A 22,779-nucleotide genomic window follows, 5' to 3' on the forward strand; every position below is an offset into this window, starting at 1 on the left:
CCTTAAATTGAGTGGCCGAGCCACCTGACTTGCCCACCCTAATCCCCACCCAGATGGACGCACGTAAACCTGGTTAAGTCAGCACCTACACGTGTTATACAACACCAAGCAGCTGGGAACCAGAGACTCTAAACCGGGTAAGACTGCCCTGAAATCAACCGATGTTTACAAGCATAGTGAAGCGTTCTGTGTTGGCTGTAATTTCTGCCCCACCCCCACTGCAACTAGATTTATAAATTTAAAACTGTTGCTCTTTGGCAAAAGTAGATGAGTGGCACTCTTTCCACCCCACTAATAATTTTTGTGAATATAAATATCCAATGCAATGTGGAAGTTTCTAAAATTACCTAGAAAATAGCTTTGAGGAGCTCAGACACACCACACATACAAATAAAAAAATTTTTAAAGGTGGTAGATTGATAGGTGATTGCTGTTCAAAGGATCTACAAGCCCATAAAGCATATAAATAATTCAACAGTTAAAAAATTACTAAATGGAACAGAGTCAGCTCTCATGGGGGCAATTCCCCAAGCCTGATCCCTTTCTAGCTTCACATCCTTTCAGGAAACTTTCAAAGGTAGGTTAGCTCCAGAAATGTTTGTGGAGAAACTTCTGGGGCTGATGAGAAGTGGTTGTGCCCCTGAATAAATCGCAATTCCAGGTGCCTACACAGAGTAGAAAAGTTCCCCCAAAGAGTTTGCATGATAGAAAGGACCAACTTTGGAGCCAGACAGAGCTGAGTTCACATCTTTGACCTTAGTTTTACCACATGCAAAATGGGACTAATGTTACTATTGGCTGTGATGAACTATGTGAGAATGTTTATTTGTTCAAAATATTTACCACCTCTGCCCTGGTAGGTGTGACTCAGTTTGTTGAGGGTCATCCCATGCACCAAAAGGTCCCTGGTTTGTTTCCAACCAGGGCACAGAGCCAAGTTGCGTCTTCTATCCCCAGTTGGGGTGCATAAGGGAGGCAACAGATGGGTGTTTTTCTCTCTCCCTCTCTCTCTAAAATCAATAAAAAACATTTTTTTAAATGACCACCTCTTCCTACAGGAGACGTATCCTCCCTCCACACTGACCTCAGATTTGGTCATGGAATTGCTTTGGCCAGTGGAATATGAAGATGTAATATTTACCACTTCCAAACATGTCTCCAGAATATGTCAAGAACCCTCGAAATGCAGAAATAAGAAAATAAACAGCATAACTTATGAAATAGGAAAAGATTTAAACAATCACTTCACCAAATAAGACATACAGATGGCAAATAAGCACATGAACAGATGCTCGACACCATTAGTCATTAGGCAAATGCAAATTAAAACTACAATGAAATACTACTGTTAAACAAAATTCAACTGAGTAAATATTAAAGGTTTTATTGGCTTTATTCAGCGATACATGAATCAGGCGCCATCCCATCTATCAAATAAATAGAAGGGAGCTCTGCCAAGCTGCAAAGAAAGGAAGGTTTTTAAAGACAGAAAGGGGATGAGAAAGGGAAATTTCTAGCAAAGAGTGGAGTGTTTCAGGCTCAGGAGGAGACTCCTTTGGGGGATGGAAGGGGTCTCTGGGGATTACCTCACTAATGCTAACCAGGAAATTCCAGACTGACCAGTTAAAATTACATTCCTGGGGGAGGTTGAGACTGTGACTGGGTTATGTAGTGAGTCTTGGTTTGCTGACATGGGACTTAGCGCAGCTGATTCCATTTTAGGCCTGTTGCTTTTTTTCTTTTTTAACATGACGTAGCTATCAGCATGACAGAACACATCCACAACACACAAGAGGTAAGGACTCAGAGTAACTGGAACTCTTACACATTGCTGGCGAGTATCAAAATAGCCACTTTGGAAAGCTCTTTGTCATTTTCTTTTAAAGTTAAACATACACTTCCATATGACTTAGTTGTCCCACTTCTAGATATTTACCCAAATGTAATGAAAACCTACGTTTGCATGAAAAACCTGTATTGAATGTTTATTGCTGCTTTATTCATAATCACCAAAACTGGGAAACAACCCAAAAATCCCTCAACTGGGGAATGAATAAAAAAAGACAAAAACAAAACAACTGTGATACATTCGTGTAATGGACAACTATTCAGCAATAAAAGGGGACAAACTGTTGAGCTATACAACAGCACAGGTGAATCTCAAATGCATTACGCTAAGTGAAAGAAGCGAGACTCAAACATACATGATTCCATTTATATGACATCCTGGAAAAGGCAAAACTATAGGGACAGAAAGCAGATCCACGGTTGCCAAGAGTTTAGGGTGGAGCAAGGGCTTGACTACAAAGAGGTAGCTGGAGAGAATTTTTTTGAGGGCCCTGCCGTGTGGACCTCTTCTGTATCTTGATTGTGGTGGTGGTTACAAGGATTCCATGCTCTTGTCAAAATTCATAGAGTGGCCACCAGTCTAAAAAGTGGATGGGGGGAAAGTAAATTTTCTTACCTGCAAAATTTTTTAATATTTTAAAAGATGAAAAAGATGTATGAGGTCAACTGCCCTGTGTACCCTCATATTAGGGAATGGATTCCATGGATGATTGCATGCATGCATGCATGCATGGATGGATGGATGGATGGATGGATGGATGGATGGATGGACAGATGGATGGACAGATGGATTAATGGATGGATATCTACCTGCCTACCTGGTTACGTACTTACTTATTGCTCAAATGTTTAAGTTCCCCAGGTGACATTGCCCAGACCTTTCAGGTAGGAGCGCAGGTGTCTTTTCTGCAGGTGTTGCCTTCAGTACACAGTGCAATGAGCATCTGAGGAGGAAATGAGACACCAAATGTGAAAATTCTTTATAAATTGAAAGAATGCCAGATATACTGCCGCTAAAGGAAGAAACCATCTAGATATTCATTTGTTCTGCAACAATGGTGAGACTCCTGGAGGGCCATAAAACAAATAACAGCTTTTTAAAAAATCCAAAGAAAGCTCCTGTCCAAAGATGAAGGGAGATGCAGGCAGAGCAATGGATGCACATGCAGTACGAAGCCACTGCTAATGACTCCCCTAGACACACCCCCTCCCAATTCGCCACCTGACAAAATGGAAACAGGATGAATCCAATCTCGGCATTTTTTTATGACAAGGAAAATGAAGCCCAGAAAGAAGAAGAGACTTCGACAGCCTCACGTTGTGAGTTGATGGTAGAGTTGGGGTCACCAGTCTCATGGGAGAATGTTCCATTTCAATTGGTGCTTTATGTGGTGTGCAAAACAGTTCTTTCAACTTCCCAAAACGGTTCTTCCAACTTCTCAGCAGCAAACCCAAATAACTAGATTGGCAAAATACTGAAACAGGCAAAACAGTCCAGAGACATAAAAGGGGGAAAACAATTTAATGTTCCGATAAAGGAAAACATATGTCCAAAGAAGGCCTTTTAAATTTAACTGAGAATTGTAAGGTTTTTTTCTGTAATCTGCTGGGAGTATTCAATTTCTTCCTCCCTCCCATGCAAGAGAACTTGGCCATTTCTCAGCCTCTAAGTATGAGCCATCCTCTGCCTCTAAATATGAGCCAATCTATGCTATGATCTGAAAAAATTATTTTTAATTAAGGGGAGAAGGGGATTAGTGAACCTTAAGGCCTTTATCCACAGATCTAAGAGTTGGTTTTCCCAAAGTTCAAACAGAAAAGACTGCTCTGCAGGAAATCCATACTGCAACTTTCTAAGTATTCCCCAGTCCAAGAAAAGAGAATTCCAGAAAGAAGCTGCTGCCACGTGTGGATATTTCTTTCTGGGTGAAACCTAGCATTCATGTTGATTTCTGTGAGTTGAAACTATTGAAGAGAGAAAACAAAACTGCCCTAAGGAAAAGACCAAAAAGCAGTAGAGAGATCCTTAAAAGCTCACTTTTGTGAGAACTCCATTCCACATAGCAATGAGGTTGCGAGTCTTGGAGAAATAAAGCAAAGGGGCCTCGACCGTCCTCCCTATAATGTTCCCTCCCCACTCATATTGGGATAGAAGCCAGAAGAAGGGAAATGATCATGGAGATTCATCTTGATCGTGGGTGCCTTTATTTATAGCTGCCGTGCCCTTCTTACAGCTGAACGGTTTACTTTCTGACAAGACACATTTAGGATCATCATATGCTCAAATTTACTAGCAGGCATTATGCAGTAAATTATTTCTGGCTATGAAAGCATGCCCGATTTATGTGCATAGCAGAGCCCTGTAAGTACGACTATTCCAATGTCAAGAGATGGTGTTTAAGTTCTAATAGTCTCCTTATGAGCATTTATGAACATCATTCGTTTTCTGAAGAGACACAGAAGAGTTAGTAAATTGGCAGATGTCAGACAGAAGTTTTTATTTTACTCTCCATATCAAATAGTCTGCTTCCAACAAATCCCATAAAGCAAACATTTCGGGACAGGAGGCAGAGGAGCTGTGGCGCAGTGGCATTTGGGGTCCAGTGGACTTGAGTGGGCATTTGGCTTTGCCTCCCTCTTGTCATGTGGGCAGCTCTCTTGGAGCACCAGTGTTTTATCTGAAAATGTGGATGACAGTATCCACCTCATGGTGCTGTTGTAAGGCTCAAATAAGATATTTGGGGTTATGCTTTGTAAACAGTAGAGTATTAAAAAATGGGAGGGAGGGTTTGGGCTTTTGTTTTCCTTTGGGCATTTTTTGCCCCCAATAAAAAGGAAGAAATGAGGAATGTCTTCGCCATCAAGTTGTATCTCACCACTAGCAGTTCACCCTGTTGAATGAAAACCACTCACAAAATAGTCCACTGAGTGCTGAGTCCGTGGGTTTCTTCCTAGCGAGGGAGAACTGTTAAGTCAGAACTTGAGCAGATGGTTGTCCCCAAGTATTGGGTTTACTTACAACTTTGAAAAGGAACTTTTGCCCTGGCCGGTGTGGCTCAGTTGTTTGAGGGTAATCCGCTGCACCACGGTTTCCAGTTTGATTTCTCGTCGGGGCATGTGCCCGGGGTTTGGGGCTCAATCCCCAGTAGGGGGTGTGCAGGAAGCAGCTGATCAATGTTTCTCTCTTACCTTGATGTCTCTCTCTCTCCCTCTCCCTTGCTCTCTCTCTAAAAAATCAATAAAAACATTTATTTTTTTTAAAAAAAAAAAAAAGAGGGACTTAACCACTATGTCAATTTGGGATTGCAATGATTGAGATACTCCATTCTGTCACCAGCAGAACCCGTAAGTAAATTCCAATCCCCTTATGTGTCCCTTTTATTAGACATTTTTGGAGAATTTTGACAACTGCAACTGTGTCCCTTTGATCATTTGAATTTCCTATTTTATAGCTGCTCTTTCCCACTGGCCCCCAATCAATTGAGTTAGGACTGTGAACTTCACCCTTCCCCTATTTGACTCTAGTCTCCTGTTCCTGACTGTCCCTATTGGGCCGCAGACATTGGTTTTTCCAGCCTTATTGAGGTTTTCCTCTTTGGTCATGGTAAATTAATGCAGAGTTTCTAGCTACCTCAGTTCTTTTTCAACTATCACAGATAAATAAAATTTATTTTTCCAAAGGAATGTAGTCATTTGTGTAGTCACTCACCCTCTGATGTAACTGGATCCTTGACATCTATTGAGCTCATTTGCATTCATGAGACTGCAAGGTTGCGGAAGATGCATAAAAAAAGAAAGAGAAGGGATAGGACTTGCAAATTCCAGTCATCCAGATGTGGACAGCAGTCTCCTGGGGAGGGCCCTAATTTTTAGTTTTCACTTCGTCCTGTTCTGCTGTTACCACTGCTCTGGGACTTACAGGCTTGATGGGCTGCCTCCCCTCTGCTCTCTGGATGGCATTATTTTTCAAGTCTGGGGACAGGCTACTCTGAGGCTGCAGTGGCCACCCGGGGTGTGGCACCTGGCAAAATTATCCGTCTTCCCTGTGTTGCCAGTCGCTCCCCCGACTAGGTTCGCCTGTGTCAATGGTGATGAGATGGCCCAGACTTCTTTCTTTTCAACAAATGTGATTATCTATTTATGCTTCAGGAGATTTTTTTCCCCCCCAAGAAAAAGACATAAAAAAAATCATTTAAAACCATCAAAAGCCATTCATTTGTCTTGCTTTGGGGTTCAAAAAATATGGCTGTTTCAACTATGCCGAGGTGTCAGGAACAGGAGCCCCACCCTGAGAGCACAGCCTTTGCAGGGCATGGCCACCGCTGGGCAATGAGACAGAGAAGGCACTCTGGTCTATAACAGAACTCTTCAGACTGATTCATGGTGATTTCACTGTGGTCTCGGAACTGGGCCTAAAGTCAGGGCATGAGGAGGGCCATTCAATTCCCTCACCTCAGGTCAGTGCCGAAATGCTCAGGAGAGTCCTCTTCAAGACTAATTTCTTTCGTTTCAAGTATCTCATGCTGTGGCCTCGGCTGTTTCTAGAGGTCTGAGTCTCACGGTCTAATGATTATCTTTGTGGGAGAGATTACCTCCCGGTTAGACATGTCAGCCTTCATTTCCCCTTCCTTAATCACGCCAGTTTATTCCATTAGAGGCTTTCTTCCTGTCCCCAGTAAGTGAGGGTTCATTTTCTCATCAGCGCCACTCTCTTCCACACAGCACTTTCACTGTGTCGTGGTCATTCCGCTCAGATGAGTTAGCACTAGAGATCAGGGGAGAAAATTAAAACCGGAGTCATGTCCAAGCGTATATTTTAATATGTGCTTACAAAGCCAAAGGGCCATTTCGAACAGGATTTAGAATCCAACTGCCTCCAATTGGTTCTGCTACTTCATAGCTATATGACATCTCTGGGCCTCAGTTTCCTTATCTGACACTGGGTGAGAAGTGACGATCACCGTATCTCACCAAGGGGCTTCTGTGGGGGCCGATTGAAATTCGGAAGCAGGCTAGAACACTGGCTCACACACAAAGGATAACCCATGCATGTATATGAGCCCATTGTTTATCTAGCTCACAGGTATTTATTTATACATCTTCTGTGCAAAATCATGGCACTCTTCTTAGTATGGCATGTGAACCCCTACCCTGACTGTTCCTCCTTTCACCATGGTCAGCTGGACCCTTGAAATGCCACATGACAGGTTCTATGTAGGTCACACTTCAGTTTCCAAGGGGGTGAAAGGAACCTTCTGCCTCGTTAGCACTCTCCCTCTTCTTGGAACTGCGCCCTCCCTGTCTCCAGCCATGTGGTGGTTCACAGGAGAAATACCTTTTTCTTACACGGCCACCCCTGAAGGTTCTGAGATGGACAGCTTCCCAAACCACTGAGAGTCTTTCCTGGAGATTTCTGGAACTGGAATTGAGAAGAGACTGTCCTTCTCTCCTGGTGGAAGCCTTGGGGAGGGAGGCTTGGGAGCTTTGGCGGCCACGGTCCTGGCTGTGTGGACAAGGTCAGTGTGCAGGAATGGCAGAGTTGAGAGAGGAAGAGGGGGCATCCTGGTGGCACTGGCGTCCTTGAATAAAGATGTCCTCAGGTCCAGGTGCGTGTCTGCTCTTCCCGAAGGCTGGCCGTTCAGCATGTGCTTCGTGGCATGACCTCCCTTCATTGTTCCAGGTGGGGTGTGTGCTTGAAACTAGGAGACACCAAAGACTGGGGGGGACAAGCCTCTCCAGTCGGCCAAGATGTGTCCCAAGAGACCTACTACTTCCTCCAGCCTTCGTCTGCAAGGCTGGGCTCTGTGTTGACCCCTCCGCCCTTGCTGACCTGGTGGTGCATTCTGTCTGCTGTTTCAGTCCACTGATGAAGGAATCATCATAGCTCTCACTGGCGGGTCAGAGTAAGCGCTGTACATCTATTATTGCTCTCCGTGATGCCACACTGTCCTTTCAGAAGGCAAAATCATGACTCGAGTGCAAATGTGAAATGAATACAAATCATGGTTTTTATGCAGTTCATTAATAGGAACCCAGTGGGATGTTAAAACTGGTTCGAATAAAAATTAGAATTACATAGATGTGTATCTTCTACCAAGCAAAATTAAGTGGCATTGCTATGAACGGAAAATATCATCATCCGTTTTCTCAACTTAATTTCTATCCTTAGAAAGTTATTAAAAAAAAAAAAAAAAGCCTGGTCAGCAACAAGTCAATCAAATGTGCATCCCCCTATGGGGTCAGAGATCCCAGAAGTTCCCCTAGACAATGGCCAGCGCTCCCCTGAAAGAACACCTAGTAATCTCTTTTGCCCATTTCCAATTCTTGGACAATCTCTTCTGACAAGTACAACAACCCCGTAAGAGAGATGATTATACTCCATGAAACATCATCTTCTTTTTAGAGATCAGGAAACTGAGGCTCATCGAAGAAACTGATTTTGCTCACGTAACCCGTAAATGGAAGATCAGTATTCAGAAACAGCTCTGACTCCAAATCCTGGTCTAGACCATGCAAGCTGCCAGGGCCTGGGTGCACTTCCTGGCTCGTCCTAGGCTGTTGGGGAAAATGGATCCCTCACTTATTCACTCGCCCATTTAACAGAGATTGCTTTTATCCTTTGTGCTGCGGTGTATTGCTGTCCAGACTTAATCAGCCTGAGACCACCAGGAATAAACCTCAGTCTGGCGAAGTCGGGCTCACTCACATGTTGCAGAGGGACTGCACCCAAAGGAGCCGTAGGGTATCTCGCCAAAGGGTTACAGAATTGAGGGGAGAGAGGGGGTTTGGTGAAATGCAAATGAAGAAGTATATTGATGGGCACAAAGCAAAGCAGGGCTTTGCGTAAAGATATCATCATAAATCCTGGACTATGAAGTGGCCCCAGGGACATGTTTCCTCAGAAACAATAAAGTTATGATAGCTGTGGACTGTTGTGACCAGAAGCTCTGCACCTGGGTTGTAAGTTCTGCACCTGCTTCTTTCTCTCTTTTTAATATATTTCTATTGACTTTAGAGAAAGAGAAGGATAGAGGGAGAGAAACACCAATCAGCTGCCTCCTGCATGCCCCCTACTGGGGATCAAACCCAAAACTGGGAATCAAACCGGTTTCCTTTTGGAACCTGAGACGACCCTCAACCAACTGAGCCACAGGCCAGGGCTGCACCTGCTCCTCTAAGTCAGTGACTTAGACGTGCCAGGCAAGAATGAGATGTTTCACTTTTTTTAAATTGAGATATACTTACTTATAACATTGTGTAACTTTAATTAATTATGATATAATTACTACCATAGCTTTCACTAACACCTCCATCACGTCACATAATTATCATTTCTTTTTTTGTGATAGCTGTTTTGGTCTTACTAACATAATTTCAAACAGCAACGTTCCTGATAGTCTATGATTTTAGAGAAAAAAGTTTCTCAATGAGTCAGAAAGCAGCCCTCCCTCCAAGAAGGGAGTCTATGTGACATCTGCAGCTACAGTGTCCTTGGGAGAACTATTATTTATTGTTAACTTTGGAGCTGGCTTTAAGTGTCTTTGATTCTAGCCTGATGAACGGCCAGGCAGATTTTTAAAGTCCCAGCTAATGTTTACATCCTCATGTCTCAAAGCGGGGGACAGACAATCAGGTCATCACAACACAGTGCGAAGGCGCTGTGACGGGGGCTCACCTTAGACTTAACTTAGGCTAAGGGAGGCTCGCAGGGGCAGACCGCCCAGCGGGGACAAGCAGAAGGCGACCAAATGAAGGTGAGGAAAAGGGTGACAGCACAGCCAGGACTTGGGCAAAGGCATAAGAACGAGGGAAAGGCTGGCAAATTAGAGGAATCAGAAGTGTTTGTGAAGGCGAATCTAGAATGCCTCGAATGCTGGGGAGAACCAAATAACACAGTCAATTAAAATGTATCCCAGGCCTGGCCGGGCGCAGCTCAGTGGTTGAGCATCAACCCAGGATCCAGGCGATCAGGGTTCGATTCCCGGTCAGGGCACAGGCCCGGGTTGCAGGCTCGATCCCCAGTCGGGGGCGTGCAGGAGGCAGCCGATCAATGACTCTCATCATTGATGTTTCTCTCTCCCTCTCCCTTCCTCTCTCTGAAATCAATAAAGACATATTTTTTTTAAAAATGTAACCCAGACTGTCCCACGTCTAAGGGTAGAAAACATGGTCATCCTGAAGTGTGCATCATGGTCTTTCTATGTGTGTACAAGTGAAAGGAAGGAGCCCCGCGAGCCCTGTGGGCCGTGCCAAGGGGAATTCCACAAGGGGAATTCCACAAGGGGAATTCCACTGCCACGTCCCGTGGCACCCGGTCGGCCAAACTGATCCTTGTGGAGAAAGTGGAACCGCTTTGCAGACTTTGCCCTGAGCCATCCTGTCCTATCTCATGAGAACACCCAGGGGAACCGGGCTGGCCTTCAAGCCATGCTGAGTTGCAAGAAAGGACAATGAGACTCCAGAGATAAAATTACCGCAAAGGAAAGGGGTGGCCTCCAAGAGAGAACGGGATTCAGCTGTGGGTTGTATCATTCTGTGCCCTGGGAGGGAACAGACTGGACCCTGAAACAGGCGACTCCTCCTGCCTGCTTCTTCACTGGCCGAGCCCAATCAGGAGCCTGCGGATGCATCACAGCTGCCAGCTTCCCAGGGCACGGAGCAGGGGAGGCAGAGAAACCACGTGGAGGGACGGAGTGGAAACTCCTGGCACAGGACAGATTATTTTTACAATCACTGTAAAGTGTTTTTGTTATAAAATATTCTCTAGCCCACCTGCTTACAGTGCCCTGGCGCTGCTTTGCAGGGACTCCTGACCTTCGCAAGAAATCCTATTTTGCATGAGAAGCCGAACAAAAGCCTTTTCCAACACCCGGTGAAGCTCTGCAGTTGCCCTCTTTTGCCACCTGTTGTTGGACCTGCAGTGATAAGTCATAATGAATGGAAAAAGAAGCGGATGAGTCGGCTTTCATAGTGAGCAAACACGGGAGCTACTCAATGAACAAACACGGACACCTCCAGGTCCATGCCCACCTCAGGCTGTGCTGCTTACTAGCTGGAGAGACTTGAGCAACGACTTAACCTCTCAGACTGCCTTGTCTGTAAAATGAGGAAATGCTATGGCCTCCCTCGAAGGGCTCAGCAAGGACTAAGTGAGACAATGCATTGCCTGGCATGAGCTGAGCTGCAATCTGCCTGGGTGTAAATGAACACACTGGTGAAACTCAAGGTGGTGATATTACACGTAAAATCGGATTTGAAATAGCCAAGTGCAATGCAATCATACGAGCCCTGCACCACATGAGGAGTTCTGCATTGCGGTATGGATGCCAGTCAGTCTCAGCTGTGTGACCCTCACACAAGTCCCTTCCCCATTCTGGCTCCAAGTTTCATCAGCTGAAAAGTGAAGGCACTGAACTATGACCTCTGAGTCTCCTCTGGCTCTCACATTCTACACTTCTGGGGACTTGGACACAAGAGCCATGGTTGTGCTTGTCAATCAATGTGTTTCTTCAAGTATTTATAGGCAACGCTCCGTTACCTTGAGGATAAAAAACTGAGTGGGTTTTCCATTAATTGAATTGTGTCACCCACTCCTCCATCCCAAATTCATATATTGAAGTCTCAACCCCCAATTTGACTGTATTTAGAAACAGGGCCTCTAAAGAGGTCGTTAAAGTTAAATGAGGCCATAAGGGTGAGGTGCTCATCCAATAGGACTGGTGTCCTAAGAGGGGTGACATTAGTAAGGCAGTGGGAGAGGAAGTCCCAGCCCCCTGCTCCCACAGAAACACCTCTTGTGATTAAAAGCACTCAATAGCCCGGCCGGTGTGGCTCAGCGATTGAGCATCAACCTAGGATCCAGGAGGTCGAAGTTCGATTCCTGGTCAGGGCCTATGCCCAGGTTGAGGGCTCCATCCCCAATGTGGGGCGTGCAGGAGGCACCCGATCAATGACTCTCATCATTGATGTTTCTACAGTCTCTCTCTCTCCCTCTCCCTTCCTCTCTCTGAAATCAATAGTTTTTTTTTAAAAAAAAGCACTCGATAAACTAATCATAGAACAAATTTACCTCTTCATAATAAAGGCCATACTCAACAGTGAAAAACCAAAACCTCTCCTCTCACATCAGGAACAAGGCAAAGATCCCTCTCTCGTCACTTCGGCACAGTTCTACAGGTGCTTGTCAGAGCAACGAGGCCAGAAAAAGAAATACAAGGCATCCAGGTCAGACAGGAAGAAGTCGAGCTCTCTCTGTTCGCAAACGATGGTATCTCAGATGCTGGAGACCCTGAAGATTCACACCAAAAACAAACTGTTACAACTAATAAATGAGTTGGATAAAGTGGTAGGATACAAAATCAACATTCGAAATCACTTGCGTTTTTATACACTAACAACGAACTACCCGAAAGAGAAATTAAGAAAACAATCCTATTTAAAATCCTTAGAGCCCTAGCCGGTTTGCTCAGTGGGTAGAGAGTCACCCCTCGGACTGAAGGGTCCCGAGTTCCATTCCGGCCAAGGGCAAGTACCTCGGTTGCAGGTTCGATCCCCTGCCCCAGTTGGGGTGCATATAGGAGGCAACCAATCAATGTGTCTCCCTCACATCGATCTCTCTCTCCCCCTTCCACTCTCTTGAAAAAAGCAATGGAAAAAATATCCTCAGATGAAGATTAAAAAAACAATACTTAGAAATAAACTTAACCAAGGAGATGAAAGATTGGTACATGGAAAACTACAAAACACTGATTAAAGAAAGTTTTTAAATCACAAATGAATGGAAAGAAATTCCATGCTCATGGCTTGGAAGACTTAGTATTGTTAACATGCCCATACTTTCTGCCCAGCCGGTGTGGCCCAGTGGTTGAGCGTCCACCCAGGAACCAGGAGGTCAAGGTTGGATTCCTGGTCAGGGCACATGTCCAGGTTTCGGGCTCCATCCCCCATAGGGGGCGTGCAAGAGGCAGCTGATCAATGTCTCTCCCTCCCTCTCCCTTCCTCTCTCTAAAAATCAATAAAAACATGTTTTTAAAAATTTATCGAAGGCAGCCCATCAATGAGTCTCTCTCATCGTTGAGGTTTCTCTCTCTCCCTCTTCCTTTCTCTCTGAAATCAATTAAAAAATGTATTTTTTTAAAAAAATATTTAAAAAATGTGTTGAAAGTTGAAAGTAATACAAAATAATATTGAATGTAAACTGTAATTGAAAAAAAAAGTCTGTTGAGGGCAGATGTCATGTTAAGTGCTCTTACCACAAAAACTAACAAACACACGTGAAGAGGAAGAGATGCCAGGGATGCGTGTGCACAGAGGAAGGGCCGTGCGAGGACACAGCAAGGTGGTCGGCCATCCGCAAGCTCAGGAGATCGGCCTGAGGAGGAACCAAACCTGCCAACACTTAGATCTTGCATTTCCAGCCTCCAGAACTGTGAGAAAATAAATTTCTGTTGTTTAAGCCACCCAGTCTGTGGCATTTTGTTGCGGCAGTCTAACCAGACTAATTCAGAATTTAAAAGCCTACTGTGGTAGAAGCTTCATTTGGGAATGCTCGAGAGGTTTCATGGAAGAGTTAAACATTGAAAGGGTTTTTCCTGGCATTAAAAGAGCCATATAGAGATGTTATCTCTTACTGGTTTTGGTAATCAAATAGGCTGTCAAAATCTAGTGCAATTTTTTTTAGTTTCAAGCTTTTAATTCTCCCAACAGTTCAGTTTGGGAAGCAGAATCAAATAGCACAACATCAGGTAAGTCATTTCACCGCTGAGCCTCCATTTCATTATTTGCTAAATAAAGGACTTAGATTAGATCACCTCTAATTCTCTGGGCTTTAATGTTCTATCATACCAGGTGAATTTTGAGCAATTACATTCATCGTATCACTAAACTTAAAGAAATAAGTGGTGACAGACTCCTAAGAGTAGACTATAGTTGTTAAAAAAAAAAAAAAACAAACACATTATGGTAAAAAGTTTGACCCCAATACTTCAGAAATAAGTTTTTGTAAACGGATTCCCACACGGGTAGGAAGATTAGGCTGAATCTCTGTTACCTTAGACAAGTGTCCATTCTCAGTCTGCTTTTGGTTGTGTGATCACCTTAAGCAGGCTCCTCCAAATATTTTTAAAAAAATAAGAAACAGCCTTGGGGAAAAGTTAATAAAAACGCAATACAGTATCTTTGAAGAGATCTCTTCACCCCGGGAACTGGGCATCAGTGGATGAATCTGGAGGTTGGTCCACTGTGTCCATGAAACACAACCACCACCACCAAGAAAATAATGCTCCCTGTGTGACCACAGTGAAAATAACTGAATAAACACACGCAGGAATTTTAAAAACAACAAAACAATTTCAAAGAACTGGGTAGTGAAAAGTTGAGAGCACGAAGGGAGGAAAGAAAAAAATCACAACCGGCAGATATGCAAAAAAAGGGTTCACGGTGCGTGAAAGTGAGAGGGGAAGAGGCGTGGGGAAGAAATGGGAAAAGGGGGGGCTATTTCCACCGAGAGAGGGCCCCGGTCACGGTTAATTTGGGTGGACGTGCAAACATTCCAACAACAGTCCAATTTTAGAACATCCCCCTCAAATTCTCTTGAACTGAATTTCACAAGCCGAGCCCTCCGAAACCCACTGTAGTTTTGGGAATCGAGGGACATGCTTTTAACAAAGCCCAAAGTTGTTTTTCTTCTATCCGGCCACCAGGGGGTGATACATTCCATTCAATTCAACAAACACTCAGAGAAGGTTACCAACTGCAGTGTGCCTAGAGGCTGTCCCCACAAATAAGGTGCTGTTCCTTAGAGTCCAGGATTCTTGATAATATATATACACAAATAATTACTACTCGTGCCCGGCCAGGCGTGGCTCAGTGGTTGAGCATCAACCTAGGATCCAGGAGATCGGGGTTCGATTCCCGGTCAGGGCACATGCCCGGGTTGCGGGCTCGATCAATGACTCATCATTGATGTTTCTATCTCTCTCCACCTCCTTTCTTCTCTCTGAAATCAATAAAGATAAGTTTAAAATAATAATAATAATAATAACTCATGAAGAAATGAGCTACAGAGTTGCACTTGAACTAAGTCTTTAGGCTGGGTGGAAATTCATAATAAGCAGAGATGGATGGTAGGCGGAAGTCAAGAAATACCTTTGGAAAGAAAGACTGGTGACAAAGATCAGTTAAGCTTCAGGCATCTAGGAGAGCTGGCATAGAAAGCATCTTCTTAACTCTATGTTTTTAATGCATTCAGCATCCACAGACCACTTAATGGAGTTTGGTTCCAAGTATAAATAACTGAACAGAAGTCAGTTATAAAAAAAAAAAAAAGATTGAACAATTTTAAAAATGCAATTATAAAAGTTATTAGCAAGTGCTCCTTTTCAATGGGTGAGGTGAAATTGTTTGCAATCGCTCATCATGTTATCTCTACCTGGCTCCACAGCCAAAAGCTTGAACGATAGTCTGGTTCTTCATCAAGTTAGTTTTCTTTCTTAACCTTTATCTCTATTTAACTACAAAATATAAATCACAATTATAGATCTTTGGCTACAGCAGTAAGGGCCTCTGGTTCTGAGAGTCCGCTCTAGATATTTGGATCAAACATGGACCTCAAAGTTTTGGAGAGATTTTGCTCGAAATTCTAAATACAGTGCTTTGGAGAAGCAGAATGAATGAGCCTGTCATGCCAAACCCCAGAAATCTAGATGCCTGGTCCCCCTGTTGGATGCATTTGGCTCTGACAGTAAAATTTCGTAACTTGTTACAGCATTTCAATTTTAACTTTTGTTCTTTTTAATTTTTAAATCTTTATCGAGGTGTAATTTATATACCATTGTAAGTATGCCTTAGAAGTATACAGTTCAATGATTTTTAATAAACTTTCAAAGCTATACAATTATAACACTCAAACGTTAGAACATGTCTTCCCACCGTGGGGGAAGGAGAAATTTCTCTTTTCCCTCTTAGTCCCTCTGACTGGCCTAACAATTAAACTGACATGAAAGAGACTAGCAGGCGAAAATAAGCAGATTTAATTATATACGTGCATAGGGGCGTTCCATAAGGATATGGGATCCAGGACAGATTGGGCCGTTGAGGCTCACACGCCATCTTGAGCTAAAGAGAAGGGGTGGGCAGTGGTTTGGGACTTCAAAGGGCAGGAGGGCAATTCACCTGGAGATGGAAAAGCAAATGTTTGGTACACAAATGTTATCCTGTCCCCTTTGGCCTTCGAGGTGGCAGCTTCCCTACTCCCTCTGGTGACCCCTGACTTGCTACCTAAGCTTTCCCTCAAAGGAAACACTTGCCGTAGGGAACACCTGTCCTGTTTGTAGCTACCGAAGCATCCGTATTGCGTTACACTGTTGTGTTCTATTATATTGTGTTACATTGTACCGTGTTGCGTTGTATTGTGTTATATCACCTTGTAATAAAGTATACCTGCAGAAAAGTACGTAAACACAAACTGAACACACTCAAGTAACCCCATCTAGGTCAAGAAACAGGATGCGACAAGCACTTTGGGTGCCACCTTCTTGCCTCTGTGACCGCGACTGCCCCGAGGGAAAGTCTATATTCCTAACACCATAGATTAGTTTCAGAATTCATACGAATGTTATGATACAGAATGTACTATCTCTGAGCTTCTTCCACTCAACGTTGGCTAGACTCAGCCATCCTATTCCAGGTGGAGTAGTTCATTAATTTTGATGTTATGTCATTTTCATTGTGTGAATTCTCCATTCTGACCATCGCCGTTCTACTGTGATGTGCATCTGGCTGGTTTCCAGTTTGGGAACAACAAACAGTGCTGCCCTGAACATTCCAGTATATGTATTTTAGTGAACAAATGTATGCATTTCTGTTGGGTGTACCCCTGAAGAGCAGAATTGCTGGGTCACATGACGTGTATAGTTTCAGATGTAGTAGATGCTCCTAGACAATTTTCCAAAGTGAGTTGCTTATGCCGACTCACACCCTAGCCAGCGACGGATGAGAGAGAGTCCCACTGCCTGCTGCCGTCAGTCTTTTCCATTTCATTCACTCCGGTAGGTATGTAATAGTACTATGTATCGCGGTTTCAATTTTCCTCAGCACTTTTTGGACAATCTTCCTACGTTAGCATCGTTTCCTGTAAGCCCTGCTTCCCCAGGGTGCAGAGGTCAGACCATCGCTTTCCTGGTCTCCCCCGTGACCCAGGCTGCACCGGCCGGACTCACTCGTGTAGGACTTCAGCCCAGGGGAGGGAAGCAGATGCACTAACCCACTGTGGCAGCACTGACAGGAGCATCCAATCTGGAGGGCCAACGTGCAGCTTCAGCACCTCTCCCAGCATCACCGGTGGGAGCCGCAGGGTCTGTGGTCAGCAGAGGTGGCTGCGACACATGCTGAAGCCGGGTGTCGTCTGGGAATTGTTCCTAGCCCTGTGGCCTTCCAGGCCAGCTCCTTGGCCCTCACAGATTCTGTCAGAACCTTAATATTCTAAAGGAATTCCTTTTCTGCTTGCGATAACTGGAGGTCCGTTCATTTCCACCTAAAGCCAGATTGATGTGATTACAGGGATGCCTAAAGGGGCAGCCAAAGGAACTACACAGCTCTAAGAGAACATCGCACCTCGGGGCCTCCTACCGCACACCAGTGGTCACGAGAGAAAGAGACAGAGGCCCTCCACCAGCGAATAGCTGCATTACCTTTTGCCTGGTGAACGAGAACAGTCCTTAGGAAATGACCACCCATGCTAACATTTCCCTCCTGTCACAGCAGGCGGCCCGCACAGCTGCGTTTTGCAGATGGTGAGCAGCTTCTGCTATTTTTAGCGGAGACGGCTCTAGCTGAGGAAACAGGCACAGGACCTAAATTCCCCTGAGTCTGTTTCGCTGCCTCAGTGACGCCTCCGGTTCTGGGCCAAGCTACCTGCACCCACATCCACACGGAGTAGCATCAGCCCCTCCGAGAGGCCGCTGTCCTCGACGGGAGCACTCCCTTGGACGCTAGCTCGAGAGAGAACAGCCATGGCCCGCTGAGGAGTCAGGATTCATGAAAATATGCAAATCAATGCTGCATATTAGCTATAAACAATTATGTATGAAAATCACAGGCTACGGAGGCCCTGGCCGGGTAGCTGAGTTGGTTGGAGCATCGTCTCGATGGGCCAAGGTTGGGGGTTTGATCCCTGGTCAGGGCACATACAAGAATCAACCAATGATGCATAAAAAAGTGGGACAAGTCGTCGTTTCTTTTTCTCTCTTTTCTCTCTCTCTTCCTCTCTCTCTCTCTAAAATCAATAAATTAAAGAATACGAAAAAAAGAAAACCACAAAATATGGATTGGAAGATAGAAATCAAACTTATCAGCACTAACGGAAGTGAGGACACAGAGAGGGAGAGGAGTGGACTGAGGAGGCGATTCGTGGGGGCCTTGGCTTCCTCCGTCCTGTTTTATATTCATTCATGAAAAGACTAGAAGCCAATCAGACACCCATTATCAGTTACTAAACTTCGATGTTGGAAATGGGAGTGTCTGCTAAAGTTTTCTATGCAGTTTTCAGTGTGGTTAGCTAAAAAAAAATTATTAAAAAAAAAATTAAACTGATCCAGAGTTGCATGTGCTCAGCTTTTAAGCAAGAGGCATTTCTACAAGAAATGAAGACGTCCCTTCAGGCTTCACAACTCGGCTTTTTCTCACAGCAAGACAAGGCCTCGAGCTTCTTGTTCTTTTCCTGGTGGAGCCGTGGGGAGAATGGAGGAGCCACCCCCAACCCATTAGCCACCTCGGTCTTTTGAAAAAAAACTAGCCGCCGGTTCGGGATGTTGGCTCAGCCCGGGACGAAGGACAGCACCGAGAACGTCCCTCCCTGCCCGTGACGGCCCGGCCGCTTCACCCGGCCCTCTCCTTAGGGGATGCCTGTCAACCCGTCACTCAGCCCAGAGCTCACGGGGCTCCCGCTCAGGCAAGAGGAAATACAGACACACACACACACGCCCACACGTGTAAATGTGGGGAGGTCAACTTGGCTTTGAGACCAAATGTATTTCTAACTATGGGTCACAGTCAAAATGTCTGAGCGCCGCTGTACTAAGAAATTTACACATAATATGGCCAAATCAGAAAACTCATTCATTCGCTTTCTTCTCTCTAAAGTTCTAAAGAGGTTCCTCCCCCATTGTCTCCAGCTCAGCAAAGGAAACCACCATCCGTCCCATCCCATGGCTTAAACCAAAGGCCCGAGGTCGCCTTGGCTCTGTCCCTCAGCTCGACGCCCGCATCAGCTACCGAATATATAATAATACTTGCACTGGTTTGGAAAACTTGTGTGTTGACCCAAGACACCCCCCCCCACAGGCATACAATATGCCCACTGAACTGCAACATAAAATGTATTTCTTCCCTTTTCCTGAAGAGGGAAATTGTTACGAAGAGGTGGGTTTTATACTGTATCCTCTCTAAGGAGCCTGGAAACATCTGGAGCCCAGTTTCTGTCTCTGCTTTTTCATGTGTTTAAATGTATGGTGTCCTCTCATTCCGTTGCTGTCCCTTTTCCACTGCTAAGAAGTCTGCTCCTTGTGTGACACATAACTGATGGGAGGTAGGAGGAAAGAGAGGACACGGGAAGCAAGCTACATTTTTTCAGTTTGTGGCTTCTCTCTTGACAGGTGTGAGGCCCGGCCAGGCGCCCGCTCTCCCCTCTGGAACTCCACAGCGCCCCACCTCTAGGCCCCCGTGGCACGTCGCCACTCTGACCTTGTGTGTCAGTTGTCGGGTCACGTTTTATCCTAATGGGGGAAGGTTCCTTCCGTATTCACTCCTGGGTTGTTCCTCCCGCCCCCACCCTCCCACCAAAGGGCCCAGCACAGTTCTTAGAAAAAGAATTCTAACTTCCCTCCCCTCCCTCCCTCCTGCCTGCCTTCCTTCCCTCTTTCCCTCCTATTCTTCCCCTTTTTTCCTTACAGAGCAGAGAAACTATGCTGTAGAAACCCCGCTTTCAGCTGGCACTGGCACCGGCCATTGGAGGGCCCGGCAAACTGGCCTGCAGATAACGAAGCTCCAGGAAACTGTGCTCATCAACCGGGGCGCGAGCAGAGTCTGTCGAGTGCCCTCGCCAACGTTAGGGAAGAAACCCCTCGATCTCCTTCCCGTGGGGATATTTCTCGTCCAGGGGGCTCTGAATGACTCTAACCTCTAAGGTTGTTTCCAACACTTCCTTACAGATATGAGCAACGCCAACCCAATGCAGGTGCTGGAATCGTGAACCCCCGTGACGTGCCTGCAAAGGTCACCGGCATACCTTACTACTCAAATGTTCCCTCTTCGGGACTTCAACCTGCCTGCCAAGAAATCTAATCCTGGTGCGAAGAGGGCCAATAAACAAGGGGAAATGCATCACCTCACTCTAGCTTGTGCCCATTCCCTATAGGAGGAAATGTCTGAGGCAGAGCCAGAGAAACTATATAGACACATCTTTTTTTTTTTTTTTGGCCAGATAATGGGGCATAGGGCAGTGATTACAGCTTCTCTACGTCTCACATTGCTCCAAGTACAACCACCAGCAATCAACAGATAATTTTTAATAATAATAATAATGTTATATCTGAGAGCAATAAATACCTAACACTGTCCATTAAAAGTAGCCTATAAACCATTTCTTGAAATTGCTTCCCAGTCAGTTTCAAACACGACTATTAAACCATTAAATAAGACAGAAGAGACTGTGTCATAAAATGAAAATGAGTCCTATGTCAAAGACGATTAGAGGCTAAATTTATAGCAGGTAAATTTTCTTAAAGAAGCAGGAAATAAAATTTTACTAAGTACCACCCTTAAATAATATATTTTCTGGATGGAGCCACGGTTTATCCAATGTCAATTCTTTATCTCGAGGGAGTAATAAGCTAATATGAAACATCTGAACAAGGGAAATAGAAAGACTCAAAGTAATCGAGGGGAATTTAAGTGAACTGCACCTACAAAAAAAGAAAGTAAAATACTTTGCAATCTTATAATTTCACGGAGCACAACTGGGTTTGTCCTATCAGAATATACCTTAAGCCAAGGTCACTGTGTGGACAAAAAAGGGGCCGCATGCTAACCCTGACAAGCTCAGGGGAGGCCTGCAAGGCGGCCTCACAAGCTCGGAGACCCAAAGTAACCACGGAGGATGGTCTCAGATGAAAACTTCCTCACTGCCCTGGCCAGTGGGGCTCGGTCGGTTGGGGGTCTTCCCAGGGGGTTCTGGGTTCGATTCCCGGTCAGGGCACATGCCCTGGTTTCGGGCTCAATCCCGGGTTGGGGGCGGGCAGGAGGCACCCTATGGATGTTGTGCTCTCACATCGAAGTTTTTTTCTCTCTCTCCCTTCCCCTTCCTCTTTCTCTGGAAATCAATAAACGACAACAACCAACTTCCCAGCTAGAGTGAGTCATGGCGGCAGTCACGTCCCAGGCCTTCCTTGACAACGGCCAATCTTCCCCTTCACTGAGCCTGTTTGTTGTCATTTTTTGCACCAATGGTAACACGCCTTTGGAAGGTCAGAGTGATCCCCTTTATTCCAGACCCCTCGGGGCACAATCTCCCAGCAGAACACGCAGAATCCTCAGTGTTATCTTGTTTGCCCACATACCATCTCTATGTGCTGTAAATGCTAATTGTTAACTGCCCTGTAGCCACCAGCGTAAAAGGTGTGTGTCTATCCGTTTCAATTTTCATCCAGCCTCAGAGGTTTCCCCACTTTGCCTCCTCCCGCCTCCCTAATCTATCACCAGTGCATTTCATGTAACCCCCTTAAATCTTCTCCTGTGATTCTAATGTAAAAAATAAGGCACAAAACTGCTATTCTCTCAACCCGTTCTTGCTTCCCGGCAATTATCGCCAGTTTGGCTGAAGTAAACTCATAAAGATTCCCTACAAGTTAGGACGTTTCTTATGTTGACAACAGGTATGAGGCTCAACCAGCTGAGCCACCAGGCCAGGGCCTGGCTCAAGTTGGTTTTAAGATAAGTATTAGTTTCTCTATTAGTCTTTCTGATAGTCCTGCTTTGCATGCCTTTTTGTTAGAAACTAATACATATTTTGGGTCAGCCATTAAAAAGAATTACTTCTGGCACACTCCCAAATGAACCACAGGATTTTGTAAAATAGAATTTGTTCTTATTGGAGGTTCACTGAAAAAAAAAGTCATGCCCTTACTTAAGAATATGCCATGTAGCCTGGGTGGTGTGGCTCAGTGGTTGAGCATCAACCTATTGAACCAGGAGGTCGCGGTTCGATTCCTGATCAGGGCACATGCCCAGGTTACAGGCTGGATCCCCAGCAGGGGGCGTGCAGGAGGCAGCTGATTGATGATGTTTCTCTCTGTCCCTCTCCCTTTCTCTCTTAAAAAAAAAATCAATTAAAAAAAAAGAATGTGCTATGTAACTAGTAGTCATAGCATATAAAACAGTCACCTGACTTATCAATGCCTGTGCTCAGTAGTCATTTTTGAGCTTGTCAGTCCACAATTTGATGAATATTCTAAAAAATGTGCTCAGATTTTATAGTCTGTGCATTACTCAACATTTCTCCTATTATTTCCAATACCATAAAATAACTTGCAATGCATAGTAAAGCTCAGCAGGGTGTTTTTGGTAGAATTATTTTGGCCCAACTTGTGAAAATTTGAAGATGTTAAGAGCTGTCTCAATTGTGAGAAGGCTTTCAAATTATTGGCATTAATCTTGTAAGATTAATTTTCATCTTAACAGGAAGTTAAGGAACCAGTCCTGACGTTAGGAATTTAATTTTAAAATATCTGGCGCCTAAAAGGTACTCAACAAATACTTGTTGAAGGAGTGAATGGGGTGGTGGGGTAACTCCTTGCTAATAAAAGGGTGACGGAATTCTGACTTGCAGCCAATGAACGCTATACTGGAAAATAAGAATATTCAGATTCACATTTCATT

At 44.8% G+C, this 22,779-nt stretch overlaps 1 long non-coding RNA gene across 1 annotated transcript in view; it reads right to left on the reverse strand.

Moving 5' to 3' along the window:
* Window positions 1-1,217: 1,217 nt before the first annotated feature.
* The window catches only part of LOC308567563, a 32,881-nt gene continuing 11,319 nt past the window's right edge, over window positions 1,218-22,779 (reverse strand). The window contains exons 3-4 of the long non-coding RNA XR_014000334.1: window positions 2,683-2,792; window positions 1,218-2,428 (exon numbers count right to left, since the gene is read on the reverse strand). This is a non-coding gene — a long non-coding RNA (uncharacterized lncRNA). The remainder of the gene's footprint in view (window positions 2,429-2,682; window positions 2,793-22,779) is intronic.

Source organism: Miniopterus schreibersii (assembly GCF_964146895.1).
Source record: "Miniopterus schreibersii genome assembly, chromosome: 15".
NCBI classification, from domain to species: Eukaryota; Metazoa; Chordata; class Mammalia; order Chiroptera; family Miniopteridae; genus Miniopterus; species Miniopterus schreibersii.